General features: G+C 43.7%; 1 protein-coding gene across 9 annotated transcripts in view; it reads left to right on the plus strand.

The window, feature by feature from the left end:
• Positions 1-13,348, plus strand: part of PKNOX2 (PBX/knotted 1 homeobox 2) — a 316,891-nt gene that overhangs the window by 32,860 nt on the left and 270,683 nt on the right. For 7 of the 9 annotated variants that reach the window (XM_045038500.1, XM_023239270.2, XM_023239269.2 and 4 more), the window contains one exon: positions 1,784-1,885. The exons of the other annotated variants lie outside the window; for them this stretch is intronic. The gene's annotated coding sequence lies outside the window, so the exon portion shown is untranslated. The remainder of the gene's footprint in view (positions 1-1,783; positions 1,886-13,348) is intronic. 9 annotated transcript variants of the gene reach the window in all.

Here is a 13,348-nt window from a genome sequence, read left to right on the forward strand (position 1 = left end):
GCCCCGCCAGTCAGTGTGTGACCTTGGGCAGGTTAATCAACCTTTCTGTACTTTTGATTCCCCCATCAGTAAAATGGAGATAGTAACAGTACCCATTGCCTCTGGTTGCTATGATTGTTATGAGTTAATATATGTAAAGAACTCAGAACAGTCCTGGCATACAGTGAATGATATGTACATGTTGTTATTGTCTGGTGGTGGTGGGTACGTGGGCTGACATCTGTGGTTTACGGGTGGAAACTTAAGAGTACAAATTTCTCTAATCAAACAGGATCATCACAATATTTGCTTTCTACTGTTGAGAACACAGGGCTTAGGACCCAGTAGCTGTTAAATAATTCTCTTAGTACATCAGCCCATGAGCTACAGGATTTCTCAACCCTTTCTTAAATTTTTTTTTTTCCTAAAAACTTAAAAAAAAAAAAAGTATGACTAGGTCCAGATATAGAGCAATAGGGCTGCATTGGATTGGTAATGATAGCTTCAATAACTCAAGGAGTTCAGCCAAGACACATATTTATTCATTCCACAAACAACAAACTCTCACTATGTGTGAGATGGCTTCTACTTATGTGATGATTTCCATTTGTGAACCAGAACTCAGAGTGGGGACATTCAGATGTATAATCACCCCTCTGTAATGTCGTGATAAGTAGCTTTCGTGTAATGGATTCTCCTCTGTCTAGAACAATGTGCTCAAAACAGAAAATGGTTTGTTTTAAAGAAAACATTTGCCACTTAACATGTTTGTTGAAAACACATTCATTTCAGAAGTGTAATTTTATTTTCTTTTATTGTCATCATCGAATTTTCGGTTTTTAGAAATTCATTTTAGCCTGCAATGTGACTTTGGGGCTTATTTCCTTCTCAATTGTAGAACTGGGTACCGTAATAGAAGTCGGCGGATTGGCAAGCAGGTCCTAAGGAAACCAGGTTGAGGTGTTCTATATCAGACTCCCAAAAGGCTAAAACTGAAAAGGATCCTAGAGATCCTCTACCTCATCACCTTCATTTTATTTATTTTTTTTAAGTTTATTTATTTATTTTGAGAAAGAGTGAGAGCAAGCATGAGCAGGGGAGGGGCAGAGAGAGAGAGAGAGAGAGAGAGAGAGAGAGAGAGACAATCCCAAGCAAGCTCTGCACTGTCAGCGCAGAGCCCTATGTGGGGCTCGAACTAACACTAACGAACTGTGAGATCATGACCCGAGCCGAAACCAAGAGCTAGAAGCTTAACTGACTGAGCCACCCAGGTGCCCTCATCTCCTTCATTTTAAAGATGAGCCCAGAGAGGTGAAATGACTTTCAGAGTCTGACCTGAAACCCAAGTGTATCGGCTCCAAACTCAGTGCTGTTCCACATACCATGAACTTGTTGGTACCCTTCCAGCTCTACGTTAAGCCCTTTTCATTTTTTTAGGCCCTTTTCAAATCTCCTTCTGTTCTCAGGTTGTATATGAGGCTAAGTTATTATTTGACAATTCTGTACAAGTCAACGAAGATGCCTTGAATACTACTTTGGTGCCAAACACTGTTTTAGGTGCAGGATATAAAAATAAGATGTGGGTCCCACCAAGCAGATTGTCGTAGATGGTATTATTATACCCTATTGTTTACTGCCTCTCCCTGTGACAGGATTATGCTTATCTGTGCCATTGACATCAGACTTCATCATGTGACTTGCTTTGGCCAATGGAAATTAAGCAGAAGTGATATGTCACTTTTGAGCAGAGGCTTTCGGGAACATTTTGTGGTCCCACACACATTTTCTCTTTTCTTTCTGCCAGGAGAATGGCATGTCCAGAATAAGACCCACATAAAGAGAAAACATGGAGTGGAGCCAGAGCCACAGCCAATATATAACATGATGAGAGATAAACCTTTGTGTGGTGAGTGACTGAGATTCTGTGGTTGTTTATCCTGCAGCATAACTAGCACAAGCTGATGACTAGAGAGAGGATCACAGAGTAGCTGGAGAGACAGCTTATTTCCAACTGAATCACACGGGGTTGGATGCTTTGCTGGATGGAGACACAGATGATTCAGAAGTAGGCTGAAAGAGGGAACAAGTAACTCTTCAGAGAGGAGGCATCAGGAAGGACTTTCTAGGAGAGGTGATAGCTGAGAAGAGTTTTAAAGGTTGAAGAGAAGTTCACCTTGTTAGGGGCTTGGGAGGTTTGTTTCTTCTAATCAGAGAGACCAGCATGTCCAGACATGAAATATGATATGTTTGAGAATTGCCTGTAATGTCCACAACTGTGGGTCAGGATCGGAGTTCTTAATCTTCGAAGCCTATTGACCACTGGCCACTGTGTCAGGTCTCCATATGTCCAAGGGATATATGCAGACACTAACATAAAAATGCTTCATTTATTTTGGCCAGAATTTTGGCCCCAGATTATCATCTGTTGTTATATCATGAGAAGCTACTAAGCTGGACTGTATGTGAGCCACAGAGACTCTTTTTCAAAAATTTAATTTTCATTTTAATCAAAGAATATATATGCATAGTTTGGAAATCAGCAGTTGCCTTGCTTCAGCCTTTCACATTCCCATGTTCCATTCTCCAAGGCAGTCAACCTCAACTCTTACAGCTCGTTTGTCATTTGTATATATTGCCATGTTTTTAAATAATATGCTTATATTACTATTTCTTGATTTATTAATTTTAGAAATTATATGTTTTATACATGTTTTTAAAAACATTTTTAATGTATATATATTTTTGAGAGAGAGAAACAGATTGCAAGTGGGGTAGGGGCAGAGAAAGAGGGAGACACAGAATCTGAAGCAGGCTCCAGGCCCTGAACCATCAGCACAGAGCCCAAGGCAGGGCTTGAACCCATTAACCATAAGATCATGACATGAACTGAAGTCGGACGCTTAGCCGACTGAGCCACCCACACGCCCCTTGAAATTATATATTGACTCTCTGTCATGGTAGATGAGAACTTAGTTTCCCCCAATGCCATCCCTGCATGTCCCCTTCATTCTCTCTCTCCCAACATAAACTTTTTTTTTTGTTAAATTGATGTTTAGTGTTTATATACTAATGATTATGCAAATATTATTTACTACTGCATCAAGTAGTGCACTGTGATTATGTGTCCTCTTTTGTACAATTCTTTGTTTTTCCTGGAGTTAATAACTGCCTCCTTTTTTATTGATCTGATGTCCAAATGTGCTTATAATTAGTTTTTTTCTAATGGTTCAACAACTCTACTACATACCTGGTAATACTATTTTGCATACACTCAAGCTCATCTGTCCCATTTTTCTCCTTACAGTTATCTCTCTAAGAACCTTTTGTTTCTCTGTTCCAATCTGGATTGGCTGATTTTAGAATACTACATAACTTATTCTGAGGCTTCCCTTTACCATCATTTTGAATATTTCTTTTACTGCCTTCTTATGTTGGAGTCCCTATTTCCTGAATTCTCTGTCTTCTTTATTACATTATCACCTAACTAAATTGCTAACTTCCATTCTCCAATAACTTCTCTCTTTTTTAAAGATTTTATTTTTAAGTAATCTCTACACCTAATGTGGGGCTGAAACTTACAACCTTGAGATCAAGAGTCACATGCTCTACTGACTGAGCCAGCCTAGAGCCCCTCTCCAATAATTTCTTAAGAATGGGTACTTTAGAAGTCATTGTCTTGGGGCTCCTGGGTGGCTCAGTTGGTTAAGCATCTGACTTCAGCTCAGGTCATGATCTCGCAGTCTGTGAGTTTGAGCCCCACGTTGGGATCTGTGCTGACAGCTCAGAGCCTGGAGCCTGCTTCAGATTCTGTGTCTCCCTCTCTCTCTGCCCCTCACCTGCCCATGCTCTGTCTCTCTCTGTCTCAAAAATAAATAAAAACATTTTAAAAAATTAAAAAAAAAAGAAGTAATTGTCTTGAGTCATTGGCTATCTGGAAATATCTCTACACTACTCTGATGTGTGATTGATAATTTACTTGAGTACAGAATTCTAGTTTTAAAAATATTTTCTTTCAGAATTTAGAAGGCATTTCTCTGTTGTCTTTTAACACGTAATGCTACTTTTGAAGAAGTTTAATAGTCTTATTCTTGTTTCCTTTACCTGTTTCTTTTTCTCCTTAGAAAATTGTAGGAATTTTTACTTATCCCTCCTGATTTAAAATCAGAATAACTGGCTACCTAAGTTGAGTAGGCAGCATGTCAGTCTCATAAAATCACAATGATGATGGTGGTGGGCTTTGGTAGGTATCTTTTTTTCATTCTTTGTGCTGGGATAATTAGATTAATGTATTTTATTTCTCTCCTATTATTTAAGTCTCTCTTTTTTGTTTTCCTCTTTGGAAGTATTCCTCAACTTTGTCTTCTAAATCTTATGAGTTTTTGAAAAAAACTTTAGTTATATTTTTAATTTCAGAGAGGCTTTTTTCATTTAATTTTTTTTCTTTTTTATTGTAATCCCTTATTGTTTTTTGGATGCAACCTTTCCTCTTATCTTCTTGAATGGGTGTTATTGCCCTTTTTGAAATTTTTTTTTTATTCCTCCTTGCAAAATCTCTATCACGTCAGATCTTTTTTTTCTGGTTATATCTGCCTCCTTTTATCAAGTTTGAATCTTTCTTTAAGTATCTTCTGATTCTTGACTATTTATATTTAAGAAGGAGGCACTGAAAGTTGATTTTGGAAACTTATTATGTAAATGGTACAGTTTGTTAACTAGTGGACTTTACATAGGGTGATCAAGTGAAAAGTGAATCTTTTGGGGCACGTGGGTGATTCAGTCGGCTAAGCGTCCAGCTCCAGCTCAGGTCACAATCTCACAGTTCATGGGTTTGAGCCATTGGGCTCTGTGCTGATGGCTCAGAGCCTTGAGCCTGCTTCGGATTCTGTGTCCCCCTCTTTTTCTGCCCCTCGCCTACTTGCACTCTGTTTCTCTCTCTCAAAAATAAATAAGCATTAAAAAATAAAAGTAAGTAAGTCTTTTTATTGAGGGAACTTCAAATATCAGTAACTGGAGTTCTCTCTGTAGCTTTTCAGTTGTTCAAAGAACCTTCCAATCTATTGGTTAGTGGTGTGGGGGAGTTGCTAGCAAGGCCAGAGAAAGGGCTAAAGGTCACACAGTTTAGCATGCAGATCTCCCTTAATTCATTCACCCTCCACCATACTTGGTGTTCCCAACTCCAATATTGTTCTTATTCAGTTCCTCCAAAGAAAAGTCTCATTTGCTGGAGGGTAAAGAAATATAGCTTACTGGCTGTGTGGGGAGAGTGGAAACCCCTTTTATAAACAGAGCTCCTACCAATGCCCCCTGTCCATCTGGGTGTCTGGCCCCAGGACCATGGTGCTTAGAGCCTCTGGGGGCTGAACCTTTCAGGGCTCTGCAGAGTGAATCAGTCCCCTCTGTAGGCCCTTGGCTTGTGACTTTACTCTTTCTGTGGATCCAATACCAATCTTCCCTCTTTGTTTTGTTTAAAAAACTAATTGTGGGGGCTCCTGGGTGGCTCAGTCGTTAAGTAACCTTCTCTTGATCTCGGCCCAGGTCATGATCTCACAGGTCCTGAATTTGAGTCCCATATAAGGCTCTATGCTGACAGTGCAGAGCCTGCTTGGGATTCTCTCTGCCCCTCCACCGTCTCAAAATAAATAAATAAACTTAAAAAAAATAAAACAAAAGCTAAAACTAAAACTAAAACTAATTGTGAAACTCTTTAGCCCACTGTTTTTTTTTCCTCTGTCATTCTTGTCCTTGGTTGATGCCTTTGTCATTTCTAGAAGTTGAATGGTGACCCACAGGCTTCTGTGGGGTGATAGCCACTAAGCTATAGAAGAATATGGGTGGGTGACTGGGTGTCATTTTGGGTCTCATAGCTCCCTGGGCTCTCCTCAGTTTCCCTTGTAGGCTCCTCAGCTTTGTGTTGTTCCTTAAATATTGGTGTTCCTCAGGCTTCTGCCCCACAAAGACCCATCCTGTTAGCATAAGCTGAAGATTAGGGGCAAGTCCAAGGTCAGTTCTGTGGCCCCCTTTCTCTGAGCCCACATCCTAGTTTTGGCTCCTGGACTACAGAGTAGGAAGCAGGGAAGACAGAGAAGGCAGGGCCAGCCTCTGCCAACTGCTCGAGAACCCTGGGCCTCACTTCATCTCAATGCCTGTCTGGCCTTCAAATGGTTTCCCTGACCCCAAACAGACTCCTAGTCTGGCCCAATTATACCAGCCTCGTGGGAAGGCAGAGATGTAGAGAACACCCCCTTTTCCTGGTCCACTTCTGTCACTCATTCCAAAATGAATCAGGCACCATTCTAGAAGTTGGAATTATACTTATGAATAAAGCAGACTGGATCCTACCTGGATCTTATAATCTAGTCCCAGGAAAGATAACAACAATAACGGCAAAAGAAACATACTGCACTGCATAGTACAGATGTCCTGTTGGGTCACTGCTGAGCTCTTGTTCCTTAGGCCTGGAAATGGAGGGGTAGAGGAGGTCATGGATGCAGCAGGGAACTTTTGAATAGATGGCTAACACACATGATGCTATTTCATGCCTCCATGTCATTTTACACATGTGGTTTCCACCTACATTGACTTTCATCTCTTGTCATTTTGGCCAATTCTACTTGTTCTACTTGTTATTCTATTCGTTCAGTAATCCCTTCCTCTGCAAAGTCTTCCTGACCCACCCACCCCACATTAGCCACACACTCCTCTCTACCCCTCCCTCCCTTGTATAATCAACAGCTTCCTGAGTTGGATACTGCTTCCGGAGCTAAAGGCACAAGATGAGTGAAACTCTGGGCAGTGTGTGGGAACATGCCAACTTGGGTTGAGTGCTGGCTCTCCCACATACTATCTTTGGCCTTGAGCAAGTGAATTAACCTTTCTAAGCCTCAATCTTCCTATCTGTAAAATGAGGATAATAAGATATGCCATGAAGTGTTATGGTGGATATAAAATGACTATAAAGTGCCTATTGGGAGCCTATAATTAGCACTTAAATATTGGATCCTTCCCTTTCTCCTTTCAAGGAGCTTCCAGTCTAATGAGAGAATGACAGGCAAATCAGTAAGTGCAGCGATTTGTCATAGGTGCTGTGATAATGGACACTGAATTACATGCCACTGATTTATGAGACTGCCTCTCTGTCTCTCCCACTAGACTAGGAGCTCCTTGAGAGCAGGGCCACGTGATTCTGTGCCCCCTGCTACCCAGCTCGGTGTCTGATACACAGTAGCTGCTCCATTCAAGTTTCGGTAAATGAAATGGGAATGACTCCTCCCTCTATCTGATCCTGGTTTGATGCTGGTTAGAGCAATGCCCAGCATTGCCTTTTTTTTTAACCCCCCCCCTCACCCCCCACGCTGCTGTTCCTAGCTCAAAGAAGGGAAAATTATAGTTTCTCAGCCATCTGGGGTGAAAAATCTATCTTCACTAGAGACTAATTTTTCCAAACGTCATCAGAGTGTAGGACATGAGCATACCCCACCCCTCTTGAGTAGTGGAATGAGTGAACACCGAAACGAGGACTCATCCAGTGCCCTCCTGTGGGACCAGCCTCTCTCAGGCCCCTTCTCTCTGAGCATGCAGACAGGCAGACCTCCACCAGCTTATCCATCCTCTTCAAATGAGTCTGTCTCCCAAGAACCAAACATTTTCTCTCCCTGGCCCTGACTTGAAATGAAACGACTTAGCCCACAGACAGTTTTATGGTCCCTCGCTTTCCATTCCTCTTGCTGAGCCTCACGCTGGTTAGAGCCCAGCCCAGGCTCTGATTTATACAGCTCTCCCAGGCCCCTGTTGGATTCGGAGTCTGGAACAATAAGACAAGGCTATCCATCACCCCTCTGCTCAGATCTCCCTGGACTCATTGGGAAGGAAGGAGGGGTGGGTGGCAGTGAAGACAGCCTCAGGGGTCCTGCCCAGAGAGCATTTGTCACGTTGATCGAAAGTGCAGGGCGGGAGTGGGGTGGGGGAGTGGAGGCTTTTTATCTCGCCCAAGCCTACCCTGTAGACAACAGGGACAAAGTAGAGCAGGGACAGGGGTGAGAACACACACGGGGGAGGAATGTAATGGAATTTGGCTCAGAAGTCTGATGGGGACCACGGATGCCACCCCCACCTGCTCCAACTCCTGAGCGCAGTAACCACTGGTCCAGCTATGTTTGGTCACCACCAGGTTCTCCTCTCTGTGCCACATTGTGCCCCAGCACCTGGCACAGTGCCTAGCGTGTAGTAGGCATGCAGAAAAGATATGTTTGCTGATCGACTAAGCCTCCCTCTCCTCCTTACTCACTTACCAGATCTCAGGGTCAAGGGCTATTCAAAGAAATCTTTACACACGTATGCATGCTGTCTCTGTGCTTCTGTGATGTGTGGATGTGCATCCTGCATGAACATCTGTACGTGTATGCTGCACACATGTTCACATGAGTCCGTGTATGAGTAAGAACTTTCTGAGAGTCAGGGTTCTGAAATTCTAGAGTGGGTGACCCAAAGAAAACTGTGGCTTTGGCTTCTGTGAAACATTTAATTATTATTATTATTATTATTATTATTATTATTATTATTATTATTTGATATAATTTATTGTCAAATTGGTTTCCATACAACACCCGGTGCTCATCCCAATAAGTGCTCTTACGCCTGGGACTGGAAGAGGTGCCACTCTGTCAGGAGAGAAGGGAATGAATGGGTTGGGTAACCTCCCTAAAGGCTTTCTGGGCTTTCTGAGCCCTGGTCAGCCAAAGAAGAAAGGGAGCTATTACATAGTTATCATCCGTAAACAACTTGAAATAGTTCTTGGTCCCAGGAACCCTACCCTTTGGACTTGGGGATCACTTCCTAGGAAACAAATTGTGATGGGGCTAGGAGCCAGAGGTTTGAGGATGGTGACTCCCTCTGCAGCTATCTATGCAGAGGGAAGGCTACAAAGCCTTAGGGCAGTGTGCAAAGATCCTAGGGAGAGCATTTTGGTTATCAGCAAATTAGAGGCTTTGTTCAGAGCCAGGAAAAGAAAATCCGACGACTAAATCTAGGAGCTGATGAAAAGAGAATTCAAGGGCTATGGTGCTGTGGCACTGTGGCACGCCATTGTGGCTTTGTAGTGTCGCCATTGTGGCTTTGTAGTGTCTTTTGATTTTAGTGCTACTAAAGCAATAACATGTAATGGCCTGAGCATTGCTGCCTCCCAGTGCCTGGGAAGTTAGATGACCTGAGGAGAAGCCAAGGGTGGCTAATGAGTCATTAAGAGTCTTTATCAAATTAGGATTATAATCCATCTCAACATGCAGAGGAAAATGTTTCAAATTATCTACTTTCTTAATTGCAACTCAAAGATTTGGCAGGAAATTATCATGAGAGATAACGTCTGGAAATTGACGGATTCTGCTGATGTGTATCTAAGCTTCCATAACTGTAATAGCTGGAGAATTCATCCACACATACTTACACTGATACTTGTACTCATAAATACTTCTGCTGTACATATTGGTTCAGACAGACAGGCACACACACACACACACACACACACTCACACACACACACCATTAGGTAAGTGTGCAGTGGATCAAGCCATCAGCATTCACACAGGCTGAGGTTCCTACCAAATGCTTGGAGATATAAGAAAATCATTTAATCCTTGCCTTTGAGAAGTTCAGAATCATGTTGGGGAGCTAATGTATACATATTTGAAATTTAAGAACATGTACAAAGCAGCATTCAAGTGTATGCTACAATAGTGGAAATGTGAGCCCACAAATCCAGAAGGATGTAGGACATGTGTGTCTAAATTAAGTAGAGTTTCTGGAATGGTTGAGTTTTGACTTGAGTGTTGACATTCCCACTGTGCATTACGAGAGCAGCCAATGGGGATCCAGGCAGAAGACATGCTGAGTCTGTCAAGAACACCTGTAGCCAAGAAGTGACACAGCATGTTTGCAAAGTCTCCAGGGAAGGGTGGGGCTGGATGACAAACCCTGGTTTGGTTAGACAATGCAAGCGGACTCTTCACTTGCCCCATTAAGTCAGGAAAGATTTGAGGTTGACCTATCCTTCCCCTCCTGCCCGATCTCAGTTTCTCTGCCTATAGAACAGTGTGATCTGAAGACAGAGTTAGGCTTTCCTGCATCTCCCTTGGTTGCTGAAAACCTGAGATCTCTGAGTTCAGGGATTGTGCTTTACTCCTCTTTATAGCCCGAGGACCTAGCATGGGCCTGGCCAGCCTAGATGCTGGATGGGAGTCCACCTCCTGGTACATTTCTTAAAGGCTGTCAGTGTATGCACAGTGAATGAGTGAACCAGTGAATGAATGAGTGAATGAGAGCCTGAACGGTGATGCTTATGAGGAAGCAGTGCAGCATAGTGGTTCCAGGTATGGGTTGTGGAGGCAGCCTGCCTGAGTCCACACACTTGTCACTTGGTGACAAGTTACTCCCTTTATCTAAGCCCCATGGGGATGCCATGGGAATGTGATTAGGCAGTGCATGTTGAGCACTTAGCTTAGAGTGTGGCACTGAGCAAATCATCAATATATATTAGCTATTATTATTGTTGGTGCTTTGTTTTATCATTCCTTGCTAAGCGAACCATGCTTCCCGTGCTGGGTAAGTTGGGTATCTTGTTCCTTCATTTGATCACTCTTTCTCACCACCCCCCCACCCCCACCCCCCCCCCCCCACCCCCCGCATCGTGGTAAGACAGGACTGGCCTCTGCAGGCGATGTGGCCTCACCCCTTTCCAGTGCTGTTACTTGGTTCTCTGAGCCCTACAGTCTGGCTGCTGTAGGTCCAGCTGCCAGAAGAGAGTTGGGAACTTGGCCATGCAAAATCCTCAGCTCAGGGAAGCTTAGAGATTGGATGCAGCATCAGAGGCAACAAATGCTGGTTGGGTTCATCCCTGGAGACAGGGAGGAGATGGTCCAGTGTATAAGCAGAAGGACACAGGGCAGTTCCACGAGAGGAGGTGATGGTGAAGTGGTAAGAATGCAAATAGAGCCAAGGGAGAGCACGGTCATGGTCACAGCAGGGGCAACAGGTGTGAAGGTGATGAGGTAGCTGAAGAAGATGGGGATGAGGGGTCAGTACAGGTCTTCAAGGGGCAGTCTTTGTTTTGAAGAGAGTAGACATTTCAAGACTCCATGCAACTCTGCGGGTGGAGGAGGGGTGGTCCTAGCAACTTCAAGGGTCTGAGGGAGGAGCCACTGAATGTCCTGCTGTCCTTCCCCCACTCCAGCCCCCCTCAGCTGGTCCTGTGTGGTGCTGGTGGGAAGCAGAGTAGATTGGAGAGCCGGTGAGCCAGATGATACATGAAAAATGGTAAAGGTTTCAGCATCCAAACATAGTTTATACCAAGACAAAAACGAAGCCCAGAGGAGAGACTTCAATAACAATAGAATACAAGTCACAGAGTAATTTAAAAATTTTTGGCAGTCCCATTAAAATGGTAAAAGAAACAGGTGAAAATATCTTTAATAGCCTATTTTAATTTAATTCGATAAATCCAAACTAATATCGATTCAATACATATAAAATGATTATTAATGAAATATTTTACATTTTTCATACGAAGTCTTCTAAATCCATGATTATACTCGTGGCACATCTCAATTTGGACCATTTGGACCATTGGAACATTTCAAGTACTCAGAAGCTACTTGTGGCTAGTGGCCACTGTGGGGGGGGGGGGGAACGGCAAAGGTTTATACCTTCCTTTCTCAAAGTTTTGTGGCCAAACTCTTGGGATGCCATTTCCCACAAGTGGCTCTTTTTGGAACTCATAGCATTTTACAATCTAAATATTCTCTTTCTCAGTTCTGTCAAACTGGCTGTGATACTGCCCATCCCTTGCTAGAAACTGGAAAGAGCTGCAGAATCACTTACAACTCTTCTCTTTCCTTTCCTGCTTCCCACGGAGCCTCTCATCTGGAGTTAGGGCTGGGTAGCTTGAGACAGAGGGACAGAGACAGAGACAGACAGACACACAGGGAGAAAGAGTTGAGGGGGCAGTGCCTGAAGAAACTTCCCATATGTACATCACTACCATAAGAAAGGTGGGGTTTTTGGAATGGCTTTAGGGACTATATTGTTCCTATATTAGAGAAGCCAGTTAGAGACGTGACCCAATTAATTGCCTATTGTGTGCCCAGAGGACAGGTTGCATCCCTCATGCTCCAGAGGGTGGGAGTGAAATGGGGGAGTGGAGAGGCTTTTCCAGGGTCAGAAAAGTGAATCAGATATGGGCAAGGAGCCTAGACATCCCAACTTCCACCTCACAGCAGAATGCAGGAGCCCCACCTTTTGGGAGACATGTAGTGTCTGCATTTGCACATTGTACAAGTCCCCCAGCCCATCTCTAAGGGGTGTGCCCCCATGCATTTAATCAGGAGCAGAATCTTCTTGGCTTGGCCCTAGCCCTCCCGCCCCCAGTACCCCAGTCCCACCTGGTTCCAGGGTCAGGAAGGAGGCCTTACGAGAAGAGTAAGCACCCCTTCCTCCCTTTCTTTGCTCCCATTATCTGTGTTTACAGCCCTCGGAGCCTGTCACAGTATACTCAGTAAACAATATCTGCTTTCCTCAGGCCAATTAAATAAGCACTATAATAAAGGCACAGGCAAGTGCAGTGGAGGCCCTGGGTAAGGGCTATTAAATCTAATGGCTCCATTTGTTAGAGAGCCTCCCATGTGCCGGGGACTGTGCTGAGCTCTGCCTTCATTATTTTATCTAATCTCCATGGGCTCATGAGCTGGATACTGTTATCATCCTCATTTCACAAAGGCAGAAGCTGAGACTCGGACAATGTCCGTGACTTCCCAGATAGGTGGCTATTTCGTGATAGGGTGAAGATTCAAGCCAGGGCCCATTTTGACTCCAAAGCTGCTGTTCTTTCCTGGGGGAGCCAAGAAAGTTTTGAAAAGAGGTGGTGTTTCAGCTAACTCTCAACATCAGATGGGATTTTTGTGGGTAGGGAAAGGGGGAAGTAAAATTCAAGGCTGAGGGAAGAGTGTGAGCAGGTGCAGGGAGGGCCAAGAGGGCACTGGCTGTCTCGCCATCCATGAGCCCCAGGGCTGGCCAAAATGGAAGTGCCCAAACCTCTCAATTGCAGTGGGTTTTTTCTTTTTAATTAATAAGCTTTAGAGCAGTTTTTGGTTCACAGCAAAATTGAGCAGAGTACAGGATTTCTCACGTACTCCCTGTCCCCCCCCCCAACCCCACCCACCATGTACAGCCTCCTCCATTAGCAACATCCCCCACCTGTATGGAATATTTGTTATAATTGATGAACCTGTATTGACACATCACTACCCATAGTTCATGTGGGTTCACTCTTGGAGCTGTACATCCTGTGGATTTGGACAAATGTATGACATGTACCCACCATTATA

The sequence above is a fragment of the Felis catus genome, chromosome D1 (genome assembly GCF_018350175.1).
Source record: "Felis catus isolate Fca126 chromosome D1, F.catus_Fca126_mat1.0, whole genome shotgun sequence".
Lineage (NCBI taxonomy): Eukaryota > Metazoa > Chordata > Mammalia > Carnivora > Felidae > Felis > Felis catus.